Genomic DNA, 24,860 nt, shown 5'->3' with positions numbered 1-24,860 from the left:
TCCATGTCTGGTGGTGTGTTTTGGGGTGTCTGTGGCCTTATTACGATTTTAGGCAGCCTCTGTGCTAATGGATGGGGTTGTGTTCCTTTCTTGCTAGTTGTTTGGCATAGGGTGTCCTGCACTGTAGCTTGCTGGTCGTTGAGTGGATCTGGGTCTTGGTGTTGAGATGGAGATCTCTGGGAGATTTTCACTGTTTGATATATACATGGAGCTGGAGGTCTCTTGTGGACCAGTGTCCTGAACTTGGCTCTCCCTCCTCAGTGGCACATCCCAGATGCCTGGCTGGAGCACCAAGAGCCTGTCCTCCACATGGCTCACATTCACTTCACTCAAAGGGCATCTTCTCAGTTCTCAGGAATCACTCTGGAAGAAAAACTTTTAGAAGAGAGTTTTTCTTAACCTTCTTGGATTACTTTCCAAAGAATCCAGATTTCCGCTTGGAGGGTTCCCAATTGTTTATTGACTATGCACTATAGGCTAACTTTCTCCTAGATTCTAAGTAGTATGTTAATACTATCCCTCTTTCTAGGTTCTCAGCATCCAGAGAGGGAGACAGACATTAGGAAGCCCAATAAATAAATATGCAATTACAAATTGTGATGCATGCTTAGAAAGAAACAGACTGGGTACAGAAATTAAAAAGTAATTAATGAGGAGAAAATCTATTAAGGTGGAGCATTTTCATCCTTGAAAGATGGGAAAGAATCAGCTATAGGAAGTGGGGAGAAAAACATCCCGGGTATAGGGAATTGCAAATTCAGAGACTCTGAAGTGGGAATGATGTGTATTCTAGGAACTAGAAAACAACCATAATGGGGGGAGTATAATGTGGCACCAGATGAAGTTACAAAGGTAAGTATGAAACAGATAATGTCTTTTTAGTATATGGCCAGGCATTTGGATTTTATTTAAAGTTAAGTGGGAAGCCAGTGAATGCTAGCAGGGTGGTTAGTGAGTTAAATCGAAAGTTACAGCAGAAAAGGGATAAAAATTGTCAGTAGTCTAGATTTCAGATTCTTTTTTTGTCCTTAATAAAACTTTTAAGATTGTGTATTTCCCTTTATTTTCTGTATTTTAACTGTAAGTGCATGATTAATTTGATTCTTTGTCCAAGCTAAATTTTATTTAAGCTACTATGTTTGTTTCATTCAGTTTAATTTAAGGGATTTTAGAGCAATATTATATATTACATGGGAAAATAGAACATATTTTCCTTCATAGAAATACCTTTAATAAAAGAATAGAGTAGAAATTGGGAGAATGAGTGTATGTGTGCATTATTATCTAAAAAAATAGAGTGACTGACCTTCATCATACCAAATCTGATTCAAAAAGCCTAAACTCAAACTTTGCTATAGGACAAGTTTCAATAAAACTCAACTCTATTTTGGTTTCTTTACTTATAAGTAAAGAAAAATTCTTTTAACAAGTAGAATTAAACTGAAGAACAACAAATCCATTGTGCTGTGGATTTCTTTTGAAGTTTCAGCAGTGGTATAATTAAAGTAGGATTTCTATAGGCAGCACACAGGAGAAAGAGGAACAAATCAGCTGATATGAAAGGAAGTACCTTAAAAAAACAGCAAAAAGTATTAAGATTTAAATTATTTAAGAAGCACAAACCAGTACTGCATATAGAGAATGTTGATTTCTTTGAGCTCTTGAAATTACCTTTCAAAAGCCAGGGGAAGAAGTTAATAAAAGGAAAAATATAGGATGAAGAATAGGAATAGTTTTTTGATAGTACAAGGTAAACAAAATAAAACAAAACACTGGAAACACTTGCAGCCAAAACAATGAAAGTTCTTATCATTTGAGATATTAAAAATAGATTGATGGGCTTCCCTGGTGGTGCAGTGGTTGAGAATCTGTCTGCCAATGCAGGGGACACGGGTTCGAGCCCTGGTCTGGGAAGATCCCACATGCCGCGGAGCAACTAAGCCCATGAGCCACAACTACTGAGCCTGCGCATCTGGAGCCTGTGCGCCACAACAAGAGAGGCCGCAACAGTGAGAGGCCCGCGCACCGTGATGAAGAGTGGCACCCGCTCGCCGCAACTGGAGAAAGCTCTCGCACAGAAATGAAGACCCAACACAGCCAAAAATAAATAAATAAATTTATAAAAAAAAAAAAATAGATTGAAACACAACCACATGACATAAGATGTCCTATAGTTTGAGAACCATTCTTTCCTCCAATGAAATCACAGTTATATAAACATTTTTCCATTAAAAGTGGAGATATTAAAGAATATCCTGTGCCTTCTACTTTCTTAGTACTTTTTAATCTTTTTCTCTTGTTTTGTAAGATCTGTTTATGTATGAAGGATTTTAACTGTATGTCTGTGGCAATGCTTTTTAAACATTTTTGTTGATTAATTTTTAATTTTCTTTCACTGTTTTATTACATGGAGAAGTGTTTAATGTTTACATATTAAGATTTATCATTATTTTTCTTTATGACTTCTTTCCTTTTTTTACCCCTCTTTGGACAGCTTGCTAAAGTCTAAAATCTACTAAATATTCACAAATTTGTCTCCTAGATCTTCTTACAGTTTTGATATTTTTAAACAGTTAATACTTCTTATTTATGAATGTATGAATTACACAGTTATTAAGTAAATATACTTTTATTGAAAATGGTTCAAGAAATATCTAAATCTTGAGAAAATATGATAGTTTTGCCTTGCTTCCTCCCCATTTTCTTTCCTCTTCCAAAGTCATAAAGTTAACATGTGGTGTATATCATAAGTGTTTTTCTAAGTATCTGTAAATATACATGTTCACACATATATACACAAATACATATTTATGTAAATTATATTATATTAATGTTTTCTTTCTTGCTTTTTTATTTATTAGCATTCTCAGATATATTTCTTTATCAAGAAATAATTTTCATTATTTTTAACAGCTGCATAGCATTCTACAATATGGAAGTAAGATAAATTAACTCTTCCCACATTAAAGGATATTTATATTGTTTTCATTTAGTTTTGTTAAAATTTTTTGTAATGAACATTGTTTTATAAACATCTTTGTAAATATATGTAAAACTTCTGCAAGTCTTTAATTAAGACTATTAGACAATTGGAATTGCTGTGTCAAATGGTCATGCTTTAAATTTTGATATATACTGCATGCCTTCCTCAGGAAGGATTTAACACATTTCAGTTCCACTGTTATGGTCACTACCCCTGGCTACTTTGTACATTGTCAAACAAAATGATTTCCAACTTGATGAGTGAGAAATGATATCTCCTTGTTGAATGAATTTGAATTGTTCTGATTGCTAATGAATTTTAACACTTTTTGCATTATTTGTGTTAATTCCTTTTATGTAATCACTTGCGCATGTGTATCAGTTATCTACTGTAAAAATTGTGCTGCATAATAAACAACCACAAACCCAGTGGCTTAAAAGAATAATCATTTATTTAGCTCATAGTTCTGGGCTGGCTGGTGATCTTTTTAGTCTAGGTTTACTCAGGCATCTGCATTTGTGAGGAGGCGTTGCTGATCTTGCCTGGGCTGTCTCAAGTGTTGGAGGGTTGGTTGACTGTCACCTGCTCAGGGATGACATTGGCTGTGATAACGAGGTTAACTCAGTTCTGCTCCTTATGCCTCATCCTCCAAAAGGCTTCTCTGGGCATTTTTTTCATGGAGAAAGCAGAAAAACAAGAGAGAGAATAGGAGCTTGTATGCACTTTTAAAGGCTCTAGTTATGTTATGTTTGCCAACATACCACTGACCAAAGCAAGTTACATGGTTGGACCCAGAAACAAGAGGAGGAGGCCAGGACGGTGGAGACCCTGCCCAGAATGGGAGAACACTGCAAAATTACATAACAAAGGACATGTATACTGTATATTGGAGAAAAAGGAAAATTAGGGCCATTTTTGCAACCCATAAACCATACCATGTTTCTAATGGTATGTATGATGTTTTCTTGTTGATTTTAAGGATTTCTCTGTTTTTGCATCCAGAATACAACAACATCTGCAAGTCAATAAGAAAAGGCAAGCTTCATCCCTCTAACAAAATTTTAAAAAGGTGGCAAACATCCTGAACAGAGTTCATCAAAGAAGATATCCAAATGGTCAATAAGTATATGAAAATGTGCTCAGTGTTATTATATATTTGGGACATGCAAATGAAAACCAAGTATGATATTATTTTGAAACCACCAAAATGTTGCCCAGGATGTGAGGCAGAAGGATTTTCATGGACTCTTGCTATTAAATGGTAAACCACTTTGGAAAACTATTTAGTAGTTTCTTATGCAATTAAATAGACACCTCTCCTGTAACCCCAAAATTCCACCTCTAGGCATATATCCAAGATACAGTAGTGAGTTACAAGCATCAATATCTATCATAATAGTAATGAAAGCTGAGATCCTTAAAATATATATTGATTAATTAAAAAATAATGATAAACCCATTGCATGTAAACACAAATATTGCCATTTTTAATGAAAACTAACTGTATTTTGAAAATGAAAAAATAATTAACAAGAAAATTGAGTTTGTTTCCCTCTTTTCACATTTAAATATTGGCTATAGTCTTAAGATAGATATATTTCCTTTGTTATGAAGATATCTTTGTTTTTCTCATTCTAAGAGTTATTATCAGAAGCAGTTTACATTAGTTTTACATAATACTACTACAGCCTTTGCAAGATAAAATTTACCATCCATATATTGATATAATGTACTATTTTCAAATTTTAAACTATAGCTACGTTCTTGGAATTAACCTTACTTGGTCATACTGTTTTATTTTATTTCTGGGTCTATTTTGCTTGGTTTTGATTTTTTGAAATTTGGATGCAAACTTTTTTGCATCTGTATTTGTAAATTATATGGTTTTATAATTTTCTTTATTTTGTACTGCCTTTGTAATTTTTTTGTTAATGTTGAGGCTATATGATCTCAGTAAGATGAATTAGAAAGATTTTCATTTTTAAATATTCTGGAAGAGTTTAAGTAGCATGGGAATTTTCTGTCCCTTAAAAATTTGAAAGAAAGTATGTGTACAATAGCTTCTGCCTGGTGCCTTTATTAACGGTAATATTCTTTTCTAATTTGATTTAATGACAATTGGTGATTTTTATTTCCTAGATTTTTGGATTTTTTATATTCAGAAAATGTAGTCAATGTTATAGCTCTTCTTCTATGTATTGTTTATTTGTAAATGTGTTTTATATTTAGCTATGACATATACAAATTTATTTTTGTCTTTGAAAGCAAATGTGGATTAAGTGTTAACTTGTTACTTGTACTACATTCCAACAGGATGACCTAATTTTTCTTTTCCTGTGTTCTCAAGATAGAGCTGAATCTCATCTAATTTATGATAAAAACTTTTTTTTTCTGAAAATGTCACCAGGTTTTTATTTGATTTTTACTATACACATTTTTACTTTTCTCCCTTCTTTTTTTTGAAAGCATATATCTTTGTTTTAGTTACCAAGATAGGTCTTCCATTCTATTTTTTGTTTTCCTTATTAAAAATAGTTTATAAAACTCAACAGTGTTGCAGTATAATATTTGTAGTATTTTACATATTAAAATTGCTTTGAAGCTTGTGTGCTTTATGTTGTCTTAATATTAGGAATCTTATCATTTTTAGTTTACTGCTGAAGTAAACACACAATATATGAGATATTGAATGGGGCAGGTTCCTAACTAAATTACCCTTCAGGATGTAGCTGGAGACTCTGTCTTCAATGACTCAGTCTGATCTCAGGTGGTCTCAGCCTGCAGTGGCTTGAAGCAGGGTTTCAGTTCCTGGCCAGTAATTGAGGTCTGGTTGTGGCCGTGAGAGCACCGAATCCTAGCCACTAGACCAGTGGTCAGTGACAAGGCCCTGACCCTATGGCTTTGCAGAAAAGAATTCCCACAAAGACAGAAAGTAGTGAAACAAGTAAAGTATTAGGAAAAAAAAAAAGAAGTATAATATGTGTGGATAGACACATGGGTGGGCTCAGAGCGAGAGTTGCGCCCTCGTGGCAGTTTGAGTCACTTTTATGGGCCATTTCTTCCGTGTTCCCTTTGACCAATCATTTTAATTTGCCTGGTTCAGAGTCCACATTTGGTGTATCTCAGGATTTTCCCATGTATGCGCGCACATCTCTTAGCCAAGATGGATTCCACCAAAGAGGCCTATGGGTAGGTTTGGCCACTAGCATCATGCCCCTTTTGACCTCCAAGGAGGCTTTTTGTGCATGGGTAGTCGGGAAGGTCTCCTGACTTCAAGAATGAGGAATATGTGGTCTTATCTTCAATCTGGGCAGGGCCCAGTCTCCTGTCTCAATTGTCCTGTTATTCCAGTCTTGGAATATCGGTCCACAAGGAACAAACTCAAACCGTTAGCCCTGGGGTCCCATCTGTCTCCTGCCTCAAGTCCACTGCCACATAAAGTAATATAATTATACACCAATAAGATGACAATAACAGATGGAAAATCTATTAGTGAGAGCATCAGAGACTAAAATACTAGTGCCAGTGGTGTGGTGTTGCCAATCCTGCAGTCTGATCAATGCTAAGGAAAATAATAGAATTTCAAAGTTTTGTCTCAACCAGAGCGCTGGGGTTAAGACAAGTAGGATATTAATATTTAAAAGTGGAAGAAAATTGAAACATATTCCAGAAACTTAACAGCAGCTGAACCTTTCTTGTTGCCATTACTGAAATGAAATAACTCTGAGTATGAGGTGCTGCCCACCCATAAGAAAGCGAGGATAGGCAGTAGTTTTAGCAAAGTATAGCAGAGATGTTTCAAGAGAAACTTAAAGAGAAACAGCTCAGACAGAGCTGGAGGACCATCTAATTCCCATCTTTTTCTAGCTGGGTGGTTCTCGGCATTATCAAACCATTTAAATTAGGAAGCTAGGAGGTTAGAATTTTGACCGACACAATTCACTTTAAAAGGCATCATGTAGCCCTGGTTTGATGTATAGTTTTATGAAATGGTTCTTACAGAAATTTTAGGATTTGGTGTACAGCATTAAAACTACTCTTACAAGCAAGATTAACTTAACATTTTTCTTAAAACTGTAATTTTTTTTTTGTTTGCTTTAATGAAGTTTTACTGACTGTTTAAAATATATTTTAGTAATCTGATTACTGTGCTTTTCATTGCAAATGAGAAAATTCAGTCATAGGTAAATCAAGAGAGAATTTTACTGGTGAAGCTAAATCCATTCTATAGAGGATTCTGGATTCTTAATGTGTTAATAAATGTTTAAGGAATAAACTTTTTTTCCCCAATATAAAAAATGTAAAATTTACTATTATGCTATTGGAATAGGAAATGTTGAATAAATTTGTGTTTGTTTGTTTGAATGAATGAATAAACAAGTGACTTGCTAAGTGAAGTGTATGGTTTGTGTGGCCTGAAAAAGCCGTGAGAGCTGAGATTGGGGTTGATTCTGATTTGAAAAACTTTTTATTCCTTATATTTCAAAGAGAAGCCAAACCTCAGATAACCTGATGCTACTGAGTTTAGGGAATGTTCAAAGACAGAAGTTTTGCAGTTTTGTCCATAGACATCTTTTCTGGAAGATCTACTCTTGGCATAATATGTGGGCTTCAGTGAAACAAATTTGGAAACTGTCTAGAGTACTCACAACAATAAAAACCTTTGCAAAAAAATCTTCGTCATTCAGGATTTGATAACGGAAATGTGAAAATCCCATTTTCTGGGTCTGTGCCTTCTTATATAACTAACTACCATCTTATTTGGCATGTAAATATTTTCCCATAGCCCCAGAGACTCCCATTGATGAATTTATTAAACTTGTCTTATCCAGAATGTAAATGTTTTTGTAAATCTTCACCATCTGTTGTACCATATAATTGCAAATGTGGAGCAAACATAATTCATGGTTTTATCATAATAAATTTAGATAAGTTATTTAAATGCACTTGACTATTGTATATTCAAAGCAATTTTCAGCCTTTCCTTCCCTCTTAGGAACTGTTGTGAAGCTGTCCTTTCCTGTATTCTGTACGGCAAAGGGGTTTTCTTGAAAAAGACACTCTCTTCTCTAGACCTGCTAGACTACTTGGTCCAAGTGTAACAGACAGTAAATGAGATGCCATTAGGTTAAACTGAGCTTCCTCCTAAGAAACATGAATAATTGAAATCCTTCACATACATATTTATTTCTTCCTCTCTGCTTGTCAGTCACTCATCAGGGGCCACTACTGGAAATATACCTGTCTAAGATTCAAATGTGTTTTTTGACTTTCACCTTGTCAGCTTTATTTCAAACGTAAGAGGATTTTACACTGCGTATTTTTTTAAATTACATACAATTTCTTATTATCATTATAAGAAAATCACCTTTGAGTTAGTTGTCAAAATATTTCCACAATGCTATTATTAAATCACAAGCTTATATTTTCTATATTTCTGAAGTTGACTCTGTACTTGATTTGATATGTGTGTCATTTAATAGGTAGAGTATAATTTAAAAAATAAAGAGTTGTTTCCATGAAGTGAACTGTTCATTGAGAAATAAGTGGACAGATGGTCTAAACCTTGAAATGAAAATCTCTCCGTAACAATGTTGAGCTGCTAAGCCCTTTTGGAATCCAACATCAAATTCTTGAGCCAGATTCTGCCATTCTCTTAGGCTTTAAGCAGTCTGCTTGAGTGGACTGCAAATTAGGTCATCCGATGTCATGGGCTGTTTCATAGGGGGATTATGATCATCAGGCTTCTAGCTCTCTGGGTTCTACTCAAACCTTTTATGCCAACACTGCAGAAGTAATGGCACTCTATCAGATTTCTATTCTCTTTATTCCCTAGAATAGGGACTACCAGAGGTGGGATTGTGCCTTTTCTTTCTGAATTCTCAGGGGCTAGCATAGGAAAGAAATGCAGGTGGATGAACAGCAAAAGCTTATTCAATTACTGAATTAGATTGGTAAACCACAATGAATGTATGTTGAATGAATGAATAAATAGAAAATGTCTCTGATGAGAAAAGAAAGGGTAACTTTTCCAAGTGAGTTTTTGTTTTTTTGTTTTTGTTTTTTAGATTGATGAAAACTAAGGCGGTATCAGCTCATCTAGTCAGAATGTATAAATATGTACCTATAGAAAAACACTGATGAAGAAATGGTAGAAAGAGAACACCTTAAAGGGCTGGTGGGTTTCTTGTGAATATCTTCACATGGGAGGATGTTCCAATGGTGTCCTGTGGGTCTTAAATCCTAATCTAAACAGTAAAGGCTGTTTGGAGGTGTTTGTGATTCTGTGGCATGTTGCTTACACACTTGGCTCCCCAGTGAATGAAGCAACCAGATTTAACTGGATTTTATTCAACTTTGAAAACATTCCATTTGAAAACACTCCAGGTCAGTTGATTCACCTAGATATTTTCAGGTAAGTGCATATGTGGAACATGCAGTATCTTTCAATGTATCAGATTTTTAAAAGATATTTTAGTAACGAGAGAAGATGAGTATAAAACCTTCAAACAAATAGCTCAGCATTCAAATGCGGTGTACCTTATTACAGTTTTGATGTATGAGTACAGAATCTAGTTATACCTAGAAAATTATTTTTCTAATTCTTCTACTAAGTTATTTTGTTTAACTGTGTATGCTAATAATACTTGATATTCATACGTTCAGGGAGAGTTATTAGAAAAAGCAGAATAAAGTGAAGAAGCTTGCTCACTCTCCTGAGTTCCAAAGAATCAGCACCCACACGTTATCTAATCTGGAGCCGTTGCCTCCAGATGCCTCAGCCATGCACCAAATGGCCAGTTCTCAATAAAACTGAGTGCTCCTTGACCACCTCTGTTCACGGTTGAACACTTGGTCCTTCTTTATATGTCCCTACATTGTTCTGTATTGCATCTGGTTATCCTACATTTCCTCTGCTTTAGAAGCTATTTACTAAGGAGATAAAAGGGGATGGAGGTTGTTTCTCCTCTTGTTTTTGACCTTGGATATGATGACTGCAATCAGAGTGATCTTTCTGAAATGCACTTCCGCTAATGTCATTCAAGTCCTTCTCCAATGGCCCATAAAGAGTTCTGTTCGGGGCTTCCCTGGTGGCGCAGTGGTTGAGAATCTGCCTTCCAATGCAGGGCACACGGGTTCAAGCCCTGGTCTGGGAAGATCCCACATGCCGCAGAGCAACTAGGCCCGTGACCCACAACTACTGAGCCTGCGCGTCTGGAGACTGTGCTCCACAAGAGAGGCCGCGATATGAAAGGCCCGCGTACCGCGATGAAGAGTGGCCCCCGCTTGCCGCAACTAGAGAAAGCCCTCGCAGCAGAAACGAAGACCCAACACAGCCAAAAATAAATAAATTAATTAACTAATAATTTTTTAAAAAAAGAGTTCTGTTCAAAAACCTGAGTGTCCTCTCAGAACTCCTATGGGCTGCTAGGGAATTAGGTTCTGGTTTTAGGATTTGACCTATTCCCTTATCTTCAAACTATGTGAGTTTAATTTTCTTCTTTGTGAATGTGTCATAAACAAAAATAATAAGTTAAACACTAAGTTTTAGAACAAGGCATTTTAAATATTACATTTATGTTAAAAGTTATTTATTGCAAGAATATGATATGACGCATAGATTCAGTCACAGCTAAATAGATTTTCTAACATTCCTCTTCCCAGAGAGGAAGCCCCCTTCAGTTCTTGCTACACATTTGTCATTGATAATATCCACTATTTTCTGATCATAGGTAAAACCGTAGCCAAAAACAATACTTTTCTGCTTGACCTGCAAGCACAGTAAGGGTAAAGAACTGTGAGAAAGGAGGAGTAAGACAATTGTCTGTAGTTTATTGTCTGAATTTATCACAAAAATCATTAAAAACTCAAGATAACTTAAAATTCTAGCAAAAGTTTCCATTATTATTTAGGCATAACCAGAGTAATCCCATGAAAACAAAAGTCTCAGTGCCTCATCGCAGCTGATGTCATCTTCAGGTACCCATAAAGGTGGGCTTAAAATAACCAACACAGAATGAAGAGTAGATAGGAACTAGCATTTATTGAGAATCTTCTTTGTGGAAAGACAATTTTTTAATTATAACAGACTAAGTTTTTTTTTTTTTTATCAGTTTATCACTGAGGAAGAGTTGAAAAGATATCTTACTTATAGGTAGCTCCATACGTTTATATGAATATCAATTTTAGAGTAACCTGTACTTTATTTTCATCTCAACTGTGAGCTCAACCATTCTTATCTAATTTTTTCATTGTTTGCATAAAGTTTTGAATTAAAACAAAGAAAAATATCATTTTGGATCTAAATTGGATGTACTTATCTCACTAGTATAGCTAAAATTTTAGAAACAAGAGTGGGGCAATCCAATAAAAAAATACTATATAGTAAAAATATATATATATATAGAATATTTATTTATTTATGCACATACATACATATACACAGTAAAGTTATATGTGGATTTTGACTGCACAGAGGGTTCGTGCCTCTAACCCCCCATATATATAGTTATATAATTTACTTTAATAAGATAGATTTATATTTATGTCAACTAACCAGTGTTTTGCAAACTATAGTCTGTAATCTGGTAGTAGGTCATGAAGTTAATGAGATAACACCAACGCTCTTTTAATTGAAAAATAATAGAGTAGAAATATGAGTGCAGCACACATAGAAATGTAAGTATTGTTTCTTGAAGCTTTTGTTTCACATAGAAACATGTTTCATACAGTAAAGTACATACATATATGCATAAACACACATAGATGTGTTTATGAATATAGATAAAATGTGTTTATTGTGAGTGTCAGTTAAAAATTTTGGAAAAACTGGGCTATATAATACAAGGATGCATAAACTGGTTAAAGACCCAAAATACCTCTTCTACTAAAATAACAGGAAGAAAAGGAAAGAGATTGTAAGTGACACAATCTTTCTCTGAGATAAAGATTTAAAGCTCTTTTGGTGTGGTTTCTTTCCCTCAGTTATTATTATTATTTTTTTGATCATCTAACATTGTTTTATTTAATAAAGTCCCCCTCGGCTTAATGACATCCCCAGACACCTCCCTTCACCTTACCGCCATTCCTAAAGCTTGCAGAAGAGCTACTACATCGTTCAAAACCTGGTCTACAAACAGTCATATTCTCCATTCCCTCCTTATTTCTTGTTGGCAGTTTGACAAAATATTTAGGGGCAGTTGGAGGAACCACTAGTGTTTAAGCCCCTACTTCACTCAAAGCCTCGACTCTTGAGTTCTATTCCTTTCAGGACCTTAGGAAGTTCACAGTCAATACTTTACCTTGGAACTCAGCCACTAAAATGATCTCAAGGCTAAGGGTTAGACACTAGATTCACTTCATAGGTCAGCTTGCCACGCCTGATTTAGGAAAGTTTTCTCTGCAAACAGTTGTAGCTCATTCTTCTCAGAGACAATTCCTGCTTGTTCCCAGTACCTAAACTTATTAAAATCAAAATATCTCAGAACCTTCCCAGCAATTGGTAAATCTACACTGGAGGAGGATTGGTAGAGACATGTTAAATGCACTTGACAGCAATGCCCATTTATTTCATTCAGTATTTAATGGGTATTTACTATGCACCTAGTATAAGTATAGAACTGTCTCAACACTGGAGATACAGCAAGAAAACTATCGCTGCTTCCTGGAACTTGTCGAGAAAAATAGGAAACAAGGCTCAAAGGCTTTCAAATGGAGCTTCAGTTGGGTCAAATCAAAAGAAGTTAAAGAAGTCTAAGTGAAAGTCTTCAATTATATTTAGAATAATTTGCTGAACCCCAGGTGTAGAAATTTCAGTGATTGTAAGATAGTTTCAGTAAAACCCAACCTTTTATTTATTTATTTATTTTCACAAGGAAAAAATTTTGTATTTGTTTTACTTCTTTTTAACATCTTTATTGGAATATAATTGCTTTACAGTGTTGTGTTAGTTTCTGCTGTATAACAAAGTGAATCAGCTATATGTATACATATATCACCATATCCCCTCCCTCTTGAGCCTCCCTCCTGCATTCCCTATCTCATCCCTCTAAGTGGTCACAAAGCACTGAGCTGATCTCCCTGTGCTATGCAGCTTCTTCCCACTAGATATCTATTTTACATTTGGTAGTGTATATATGTCAATGCTACTCTCTCACTTCGTCTCAGCTAACCCTTCCCCATCTCCGTGTCCTCAAGTCCATTCTCTACATATGCACCTTTATTCCTGTCCTGCCCTACGTTCAGCAGAACCTTTTTCTTTTTTTCAGATTCCATATAGATGTGCTAACATATGGTATTCGTTTTTCTCTTTCTGATTTACTTCACTCTGTATGACACACTCTAGGTCCATCCACCTCACTACAAATAACTCAATTTCATTTCTTTTTACAGTGAGTAATATTCCATTGTATATATGTGCCACATCTTCTTTATCCATTCATCTGTCGATGGACACTTAGATTGCTTCCATGCCCTGGCTATTGTAAATAGTGCTGCAATGAACATTGGGGTACATGACACTTTTTGAATTATGGTTTTCTCTGGGTATATGCCCAGTAGTGGGATTGCTGGGTCATATGGTAGTTCTATTTTCAGTTTTTTAAGGAACCTCCATACTGTTCTCCATAGTGGCTGTATCAATTTACATTCCCACCAACAGTGCAAGAGGGTTCCCTTTTCACCAGCATTTGTTGTTTGTAGATTTTCTAATGATGGCCATTCTGAACAGTGTGAGGTGATACTTCATTGTAGTTTTGATTTGCATTTCTCTAATGATTAGTGATATTGAGCATCATTACATGTGTTTGTTGGCAATCTGTATATCTTCTTTGGAGAAATGTCTATTTAGCTTTACTGCCCATTTTTAGATTAGGTTGTTTGTTTTTTTGATATTGAGCTGCATGAGCTGCTTGTATATTTTGGAGATTAATCCTTTGTCAGTTGCTTTGTTTGCAAATACTTTCTCCCATTCTGAGAGCTGTCTTTTCATCTTGTTTATGGTTTCCTTTGCTGTGCAAAAGCTTTTAAGATTCATTAGGTCCCATTTGTTTATTTTTGTTTTTATTTCCATTTCTCTAAGAGGTGGGTCAAAAAGGATCTTGCTGTGATTTATGTCAAAGAGTGTTCTTCCTATGTTTTCCTCTAAGAGTTTTATAGTGTCTGACCTTACATTTAGGTCTTTAAACCATTTTGAGTTTATTTTTGTGTATGGTGTTAGGAAGTGTTCTAATTTCATTCTTTTACATGTAGCTGTCCAGTTTTCCCAGCACCACTTATAGAAGAGGGTATCTTTTCTCCATTATACATTCTTGCCTCCTTTATCAAAGATAAGGTGACCATATGTGCATGGGTTTATCTCTGGCTTTCTATCCTGTTCTGTTGATCTATATTTCTGTTTTTGTGCCACCATCATACTCTCTTGATTACTGTAGATTTGTAGTATAGTCTTCAGTCAGGGAGCCTGATTCCTCCAGCTTCATTTTTCTTTCTCAAGGTGCTTCGGCTATTCGGGGTCTTTGGTGTTTCCATACAAATTGTGAAATATTTTGTTCTAGTTCTGCAAAAAATGCCGTTGGTAGTTTGAAAAGGATTGCATTGAATCTGTAAATTGCTTTGGGTAGTATAGTCATTTTCACAATGTTGATTCTTCCAGTCCAAGAACATGGTATATCTCTCCATCTGTTGGTATCATCTCTAATTTCTTTCATCAGTGTTTTATAGTTTTCTGCATACAGGTCTTTTGTCTCCCTAGGTCGGTGTATTCCTAGGTATTTTATTCTTTGTGTTGCAGTGGTAAATGGGAGTGTTTCCTTAATTTCTCTTTCAGATTTTTCATCATTCGTGTATAGCAATGCAAGAGATTTTTGTGTTTCTGTGCATTAATTTTGTGTCGTGCTATTTTATCAAACTCATTGATTAGCTCTAGTAGTTTTTTGGTAGCATCTTTAGGATTCTCTATGTATAGTATCATGTCATCTGCAAACAGTGACAGTTTTACTTCTTCTTTTATGATTTAGATTCCTTTTATTTCTTTTTTTTCTCTGATTGCTGTGGCTAAAACTTCCAAACTATGTTGAATAATAGCAGTGAGAGTGGGCAACTCTGTCTTCTTCCTGATCTAAGAGGAAATGGTTTCAGTTTTTCACTGTTGAGAATGATGTTGGCTGTAGGCTTGTCATCTATGGCCTTTATTATGTTGAGGTAGGTTCCCTCTATGCCTACTTTCTGGAGAGTTTTTATCATAAATGGGTGTTGAATTTTGTCACAAGCTTTTTCTGCATCTATTGAGCTTATCATATGGTATTTATCCTTCAATTTGTTAATATGATGTATCACATTGTTTTGCGTATATTGAAGAATCCTTGCATTCCTGAGATAAACCCCATTTGATTTATATATGATCCTTGTAATGTGCTGTTGGATTCTGTTTGCTAGTATTTTGTTGAGGATTTTTTCATTTATGTTCATCAGTGATATTGGTCTGTAGTTTTCATTTTTGGGACATCTTTGTCTGGTTTTGGTATCAGGCTGATGGTGGCCTTGTAGAATGAGTTTGGGAGTGTTCCTCCCTCTGCTTGATTTTGGAAGAGTTTGAGAAGGATAGGTGTTAGTTCTTCTCAAAATATTTGATAGAATTTGCCTGTGAAACCATCTGGTCCTGGGCTTTTGTTTGTTGGAAGATTTTTAATCACAGTTTCAACTTCAGTGCTTGTGATTCATCTGTTTATATATTTTATTTCTTCCTAGTTCAGTCTCGGAGGGTTGTGCTTTTCTAAGAATTTGTCATTTCTTCCAAGTTGTCCATTTTATTGGCATAGAGTTGCTTGTAGTAATCTCTCTTGATCCTTTGTATTTCTGCAGTGTCAGTTGTTACTTCTCCTTTTTCATTTCTAATTCTGTTGATTTGAATCTTCTCCCTTTTTTTCTTGATGAGCTTGGCTAATGGTTTATCAATTTTGTTTATCTTCTCAAAGAAGCAGCTTTTAGTTTTATTGACCTTTGCTATCGTTTCCTTCATTTCTTTTTCATTTATTTCTGATCTTATCTTTATGATTTCTTTCCTTCCACTAACTTTGGGTTTTTTTGTTCTTCTTTCTCTAATTGCTTTAGGTGTAAGGTTAGGTTGTTTATTTGAGATTTTTCTTGTCTCTTGAGGTACAATTGTATTGCTGTAAACTTCCCTCTTAGAACTGAACTGCTTTTCCTCCATCCCATAGGTTTTGGGTCATCATATTTTCATTTTCATTTGTTTTTAGGTGTTTTTTGATTTCCTCTTTGATGTCTTCAGTGATCTCTTGGTTATTTAGTAAACATATTGTTTAGCCTCCATGTGTTTGTATTTTTTACAGTTTTTTTTTCCTGTAATTGATATCTAGTCTCATAGCGTTGTGGTCAGAAAAGATAGTTGATACAATTTCAATTTTTTAAAATTTACTGAGGCTTGATTTGTGTCCCAAGATATGATCTATTCTGGAGAATGTTCCATGAGCACTTGAGAAGAAAATGTATTCTGTTATTTTTGGTTGGAATGTCCAATAAATATCAATTAAGTCAAATAAATAAAATAACATTTTAAAAATTGTTAAAATATAAAATATTATAAAAATATAAAAATTTAAAAGTAATAATAATAACAAAAAAAGAGAGCAACCAAACCAGTAAACAAACCCACCAATGATAACAAGCACTAAAAACTATACTAAGATAAACATAAAAAATCAGTCACGGACAGCAAACCCCAAGTCTACAGGTGCTCCCAAAGTCCACCGCTTCAATTTTAGGATGATCCATTGTCTATTCAGGTATTCCACAGATGCAGGGCACATCAAGTTGATTGTGGGGATTTAATTCACTGCTCCTGAGGCTGCACAGAGAAATTTCTTTTTCTCTTTTTTGTTCACACAGCCCCTGGGCTTCAGCTTTGGTTTTGGCCCCACCTCTGCATGTAGGTCACCCTCAGGCATCAGTTCCCCACCCAGACACGAGGGGGTTAAATTAGTAGTTGATTAGGAGGTTCTGACTCACTCAGGCTGGGGGAAGGGAGGGGTACAGTAGTTATAATTGGAATGTGGGGTGAGCCTGTGGCAGCAGAGGCCAGCATGATGTTGCAACAGCCTGAGGCATGCCGTATGTTCTCCTGGGGAAGTTGTCCGTGGATCACAGGACCCTGGCAGTGGTGGGCTGTACAGGCTCCCTCTAGGGCAGGTGTGGATAGTGACCTGTGCTTGCACACAGACTTCTTGGTGGCTGCAGCAGCAGCATTAGCATTTCATGCCTGTCTCTGGTATCCAAGCTGGTAGCGATGGCTCACGCCCATCTCTGGAGCTCATTTAAGTGGTACTCTGTCTTCTGTGGGCAGACCAGGAAGGAATCCCCTCTCCTCACACACCCCAAAACAATGGTCTCTTTTCTGTTAGACAGGTCCAGACTTTTTCCCAGACTCCTTCCCAGCTAGCTGTGGTGCACTAACCTCCTTCAAGCTGTTTTCACATAGCCAACTCTAATCCTCTCCCTGGGGTCTGACCTCTGAAGAACAAGCCTCAGCTACCAGCTCCCACCTGCCCAGGTGGATGAGCAGACAAGCCTCTCAGGCTGGTGAGTGCTGGTCAGAACCACTCCTCTGTGTGGGAATCTCTCCACTTTGCCCTCTGCACCCCTATTGCTGCACTCTCCTCCATGGCTCTGAAGCTTCCCCCCCCTCCGTTCACCCCCATCTCCTCCAGTGAGGGAGCTTCTTAGTGTGTGGAAAGTTTCCCTCCTTCACAGCTCCCTCCCAGAGGTGCAGGTCCCATCCCTATTCTTTTGTCTCTGTTTTTTCTTTTTTCTTTTGCCCTACCCAGTATGTGGGGAGTTTCTTGACTTTTGGGAAGTCTGAGGTCTTCTGCCAGCATTCTGTAGGTGTTCTGTAGGAGTTGTTCCACATGTAGATGTATTTTTGATGTATTTGTGGGGAGGAAGGTGATCTCCACATCTTACTCCTCTGCCATCTTGAAGGTCCCCCTGCCCAGTTATTAATGTTTAGGAAATATATCTATAATCATAATGGGTATTAATTAAAAACCAAATTCAGAGTTTGTAATAAAGGTTTGTTTCTCTAGTGAAAGTGCAGTGCAGATTACACCAAATTCACATCCTGACCCAACATGGATGATTTTGTTTGGTTTTACCCACCAACACAGATCAGTTTTAGTCCCACGCAACCATCTCTTAAACCATATCCACCAAGAAGAGTCAGGTGATAGTCTTAAAACAATCAGAATATTTCTATCTAGAGATATTTCCATTTCTATCTAGAAATAGAGATAGATACTAAGGAAAACGCAGCCAGTGACAAAAGCAGAGGGATATATAAAATCAAGAAGGTTACATGAAGATAAAAATGAAGAGCAAGAGCAAAACCATTTTCCAGTGGTTGAAATCATCCTCCCGACACCTTTCCGAGTCACAGAAGCAGCTTTAGACCCTAATTCATCTTATCAGGGGAAAGTTGAATAAGGGAAAACGTGAAGAGTTAGGATTAAACATAAAACCCATCAACACTGCACTTTCAATTTCAGAGTTGGGTTTGCTCTCAGGTAGGAGCCTCTCCTCAGACTCCTCCTAATTCCAGTCTCATTGAAGAAAAACTTTCCTGAGTACAGTGTACCTCCAGAGAAGCTTAAGCATTTCACTCCTGTCCTCAACACAGTTAAAATTCCAAACACAGTCACAATGGCTAAAAAATATCTTTGTCTTACGATCCTTGTGCTCTTTTACACTTAAAAAAAAATGAACTAGAAGGAGAATCAGCCTTATCTTCTTTTTCTTTTGACCCTTAAGCACATTCACACTTAAAAATTTAATTAGGAGAAGCACCGCCTATGATCTTACCCTAATTTAGAAGTGTTCCTGGGCCATAATATTTTCATTGCTCGAGTTTTGTGAATTGATTACTTCTCTGTGGTTAGTTTACTTTCTCTGAGCTTTCTATTGGCTTTTACTGCTTTTCAGCTGAATAATTTCAAAGAGCAATTATCTTTCATGTGCAGGAAGCTAAATACTTGTATGATTTTTGAACTCTAAAATATTTACTGAGCAACTTCCAAGTACTTGTACAGATGAAATGCATATATATATATGTATTGGGGAGAAAAGTTCTTTTTTTTTTTTTGTAAGCCTTTTTTCTTTTTTACTTCTTACAGAAACTTTTCTGGCACATAAGTGTCAGTTGTTATTATCAAGGACTATTCTGAAGGACCTTGAATATCACTTAGAGACCAATATCTGCTAGGAAATTAAGGGGGAGCAATTCACAAAGAGTTTGGGTTGTCTTTATTTTGAAATAGAAAAAAGATTTCAAACATTAAGTATAAAAAGTAAAATAATAGACAACTATGAACTGTCAAGAAATAAAACAGATTATAACCATATTAACTTCAGACGTCTCATCCTCTTTGTTTTCTTCTTTTTTCTTTTTTAATAATAAGTGAGTCCCTCTCCAGCCTCCCCATAATATTCATTCTCACCTCCCTTCCTCCCCATGAGTAAACTCACAATAAGGTTGATGTGCTTCCTTCCAGGGATTTTTTCTTTCTCTTTTATTAAATAATTACACAATTTCCCTGCCCTCAGTGTCCTCTATAAAAATGAGTGTAATAATATATCTACCTCATTGGACTATTTTGAGGATTAAATAAGTTAGTACATGTAAAACACTTGTAACAATGCTTGACACATTATATGGTCAAGAAATTTATTTAGCTAGTAGGTTGTTAGCTAGCTACCAAAACAATATTCACAAACAATATATATTATTCTTTAAATCATTTTAAATTAGATTAGGTTGAACCCTATGAAACTGATGATAGTTGACCTTATTTGATCTATAGAAAACCAATTTTAGCTAATTCAACCTGCTATATAATGGTTTCATTTGTATGTACATATAACTTTTCAAATCCAAAATTATTTTTAAGATTATTATTAGATCTGCATTATTAATATTTAGTGCTTTTCAGAATTCTATTTTGCCATCATATAGCAATTTATTTAGGTTTTTTCTACTGAGGTTCACTATGTTACTTCCACATTTTCACCATTAAAAACAGAGTAGCAATGAACATGAATGCATATGCTTCCTTGTGCATGCATTAGCTCATATAAAGTAAAACCTAAAAGTAAAATTCTTAGGTTGAATGATATGCAGGTCTTTGACTTCACTAGGAATGACCAAATTATCTACGAAAGTGGTTGAACCAATATATATTCTTTTTTTTTTTTTTACTATTTTTTTAAACATCTTTATTGGAGTATAATTGCTTTACAATGGTGTGCTAGTTTCTGCTTTATAACAAAGTGAATCAGCTATACATATACATATATCCCCATATCTCCTCCCTCTTGCATCTCCCTCCCACCCTCCCTATACAATATATATTCTTACTAGCAATTTATTCATAGCTTCATATCCTCAAATACAAGGAAGCTTATTTTTTTGCAAACAAAATAGCTCTGAATTAGAACTCACTTTTGTATTAATTTACATTTTCCCAATTCCTAATGAAGTATAATATATTTTTATAAATTTATTTTCCATTTGGGTTTTCTTCTCTGTGAATATGCTATTGTACTACAACCCACTTATTTTATCAGTTTACTTACTTTTTACCACTAATCTGTGGAAGGATTTTTATATATTCTGTATATTAATTCATTTTTAGTCATATGCATTGCAACTAACTTTACTAGACTGACTTGTCTTTACACTGTGTTTATGATGTCTTTTTATTGATACAAAAAGCTTCTTTTTTTATATATACATATACATATACCTATTCTTTTTCAGATTCTTTTCCCATATAGGTTATTTCAGATTATTGAGTAGAGTTTCCTGTGCTATACAATAGGTCCTTGTTGATTATCTATTTTATATATAGTAGTGTATATATGTTCATCCCAACCTCCTAATTTAATCCTCCCCCTGACCTTTCCCCTTTGGTAACCATCAGTTTGATTTTTAAGTCTGTGAGTCTGTTTCTGTTTTGAAAGTAAGTTCATTTGTATCATTTTTTTAGATTCCATATATAAGTGATATCACATGATATTTGTCTTTCTCTGACTTACTTCACTTAGTATGATAATCTCCAGGTCCATCCATGTTGCTGCAAATGACATTATTTCTTTCTTTTTATGACTGAGTAATACTCCAATGTATATATGTACCATATCTTCTTTATCCATTCATCTGCTGATGAACATTTAGGTTGCTTCCATGTCTTGGCTATTGTAAATAGTACTGCAATGAACTTTGGAGTGCATGTATCTTTTCAAATTATGGTTTTTCTCTGATATATGCCCAACAGTGGGATTGCTAGATCATATGGTAGCTCTATTTTTAGTTTTTTATGGAAACTCCACAGTGTCCTTCATATAAACAATCAATTGGATTGGTCTTTTCCTTGGTCAACTGTTCTTACTGTGCCTTGTTTAAGAAATCCTGCCTTAAGAAGCTCATAAACATATTCTCCTGTGTTTTATACTAAAAGTTTTAAGTGTTTGCTTGTTGATTTTGACTTTCAAATCAAATAAGTCCATCGTTAGACTTCTTGGTTAAGCAAAGCTAACTTTATTACTCCTATTGTAATAAGGGAAAAAGCCATTTCAGCAGAGTCCTAAGGGTGTCTCTGAAAGAGAAACTCAAGGGACGATGTTCCAGAAGAGAAGTGTAACCTCTGTGAAAGAATCAAATTAAAATGTTAGAAATGAACACAATGCAGAATACCTGAGATCTGGGCCCAGGATCTGAAAACAGTGAATTTTTTCAAAAGAAAATGGAATTGATTGACATTGGGCAAGTTTGTTAAGGCAATGACATGCATTCTGAGTACACTTCATTGTTGCTTTATATAAGTATAAATTTCTGTCTGAGATTATGTTCCTTCTGCTTGAAGAGCTATCTCTAATATTTCTTGGAGAGTAGATGAGTTGGCAATGAATTCCCTCATTATTTGTTTATCTGAGGAAGACTATATTTCCCCTTCATTTAAAAAAAAAAGACATTTTCACTGGATACGGAAGTCTTGGCTGACAAATTTTTCTACAGGCACTTTAAAATTTTTGGTCCTTGTCTTTTAGCTTGAATGGCTTCTGAAGAGAAGTTTGACATGATTCTTATCTCTGTTCATCTACAATGTGTCTTTTTTCATCTGACTTTCTTCAAGAATTTGTATTTTGTTTAAGAGTTTGAATATGATAATATGATACATCTATGTGCGTTGGCTTTTCTATTTTTTTTTTTTTTTGAGGAAATTGGGTTTGTTGTCTGTCATTAATTTTGGAAAAAAATCAAACGATTATTTCTTCAAATTTTATTCTGTCTTATCCCTCTTCTTTGGGAATTATAATTATGTACATGGCAGAGAGTTTGATATTGTCCAACATTCTTGGATGCTTTGTACATTTTTTATTCTTCTTCTACTCTTTTTTTCTCTTTGTGGTGAAGTTTGGATAATTTCTATTTACCTATCTTTAAGTTCCCTAATTCTTTCCCTGGCTATATTGAGTCTACTGATAAGCTTATTTCAGAAGTATTCTATACTATCTTATTTTATTTAATTCTGGTGTTTTCCTTTTATTTTTTATAGTTTCAATCTCTGCTGAAGTGATCCATCTCATCTAGCATGTTTCCCAACTTTCTTATTAGAACTTTCAATATTCTAATCATAATAATTTTAAAATAGTAGTTTCAACATCTGTCATATGTGGATATGGTTTTAACAATTCTTTTGTCTCTTGGTTGTGTTTTTTTCTTGCTTTTTTATTGAAAACCAGTCATATTATGTAGGAGAGTAGAGACAGAGGTAAATATGTTTTACTCCTGAAAATAAACACACCTTTCTTTTTGCTAGTCCTTTGTGTGGGATTTTAGTTAATCTACTTAGGAGTTGAGTTGGGTTTGAATGGTTTCTATAGTTACTTTCAGTTTACCACAGGCTTCAAAATCTCTGGGGGTACGTACTTTTTGTTTAGGGTGGGGGCTGGTTTGCCAGAGGGATATTTTCAGTGGCTGCTCCATCCTCAGATGTAGGTCTCCCCTTTAACACACATTCAGAGAGGGTATATTTTTTGTAGTTAACTTGTTATTTGATACTTGTTAGTCTTGGGTTGGGAATGGGAGAATTTTTTATGTATCTGATTAAGCTTTAGTCTTAGACAATTATCATATGCTAAGTTTCAGGGGTGTGGCATTCTCAGTACTCCTACCCCTTTTCTGGTATATCTCTGACACGAGTACTTATCCATGCCTCTCTGCAAGGGTAGGGAACATTTTCTCCCCCTTGTTCTCTTCTCCTGGGTGCAACAGGTCTTCACCATTACCCTAATTGGCACCATGTTCTTTGCATTTCCTCTTCTTTCACAAATTAAAGCTTTGTTTCATAGGGGATTTAGAGAAGAAGGATCCCAGTAGAAGAAATTCATGCCTTCCTGCAGTGGCTGTTTTTATTCCCCTCCCTAATGTATGTAACATTAAGAAGACTTTTGTGGGGCTTTTCTAATTATTTTAATGAGTTGGATTCATGGAGAAAAGTCTGCAAGAGCCTGTGGACTCCTCCCATGCTTGCCATTCCTAGAGGTGTCACCCACTCTTGCTACTGTGCACTCAGACTACGATAATATACCAAACTCCCTTACTACACTATTCTTACAGTTGTTTCTGCATCTCACCCAATTAACCCAGAACTTATGTCTTCTCTCCTTCAGGTGCTTGTCTCTTCTTCACTTTTAGTCCAGTTCATTGGCCTACTACCTCACTCTGAGGAGTTCAGAAAAAGCATGAGCTTGTCGTTTGTCCATTTCTTTGTTGTTTTTTTATGTTTAGGAACAACAGTCTTTCCAGATCCATAGATCGCTTATTGAAAACTCTACAAAGTTAATTTTAGATCACAAACTCTGTGCTCATGTTTATGTTCCCAAAGAAGAAGTTTTGTTCCTGAAGCCTTGCTTAAACCAAAGAGATTTGTCAATTTCAGAAAAATATTAGAAACTCATTACCTACAGTAGCTCATGAGACCAAGGAATTCTTTTAATTTTTTCTTAGTAACTGATGTATGACAGTTTTACATGACTTTTAAACTGTCAAGAGTAAGTTGACTCCTGTTCACGTTTAGTTAGTGCACATTTATTGATTAAATTATAATTTCTTGTAGAGAATATTTATATCCTTTTTGAACTAAAATGGTATGTAAATAAAAGGAATTCATCTTTGAGTTCAAGTCTTTCTTACTATGTGGCCAAAGGTGATCCACATGTTGAATAACAATAGAATCAAAAGGATATGTAAGGTTGTCAAGGCCCTGCTAAAGAACTTGTGAAAAGTAAGAAGGTGGGTTAGTAAATCCTGAAGCATAAATGCTCAGGTATACTGTTGACCTTGCAAGGAGAAGGCCAAGAGGTATGGATTGTCTTGATCCAAAGGGACAATAAAGAAAGCAGAATACCAATCTATGACTGTAAAAAGACCTCCTGTGACAACAAATATAAAACTGTCTTTGTTTTTGACTCCACAGGGAAGTTGGGAATAACTATTTTATCTGTGGCCTTATGAGCCTGAAACAATTCTATATCTTTGTTTGTTGGGTTTCTTGACTTGAAGGATAAAAATATTACAATAACTGCTATGGGTATAATGTACCATTTCTTTTCTAGGTTTTCATCTATTGATTTGGTCTTTTTTTAGTTCTAGTTTTAGAGACTGTTTTAAAAACTTTGATAGAGGTTTGAATGGGTCTGTCTGAACTTTCATGGGTTCAGCCTCAATAATTCTGCTAATATCAGTGGACATTTTAATGCAGAGAGATTCTAGTTCTTCATGAAATTCTTCAATTTGAATTGGATTTAG

The sequence above is a fragment of the Balaenoptera physalus genome (genome assembly GCF_965194825.1).
Source record: "Balaenoptera physalus genome assembly, chromosome: 20".
Taxonomy (NCBI): domain Eukaryota; kingdom Metazoa; phylum Chordata; class Mammalia; order Artiodactyla; family Balaenopteridae; genus Balaenoptera; species Balaenoptera physalus.
The sequence above is the reverse complement of the archived record's forward strand: the minus strand, read 5'-3'. Positions refer to the sequence as shown.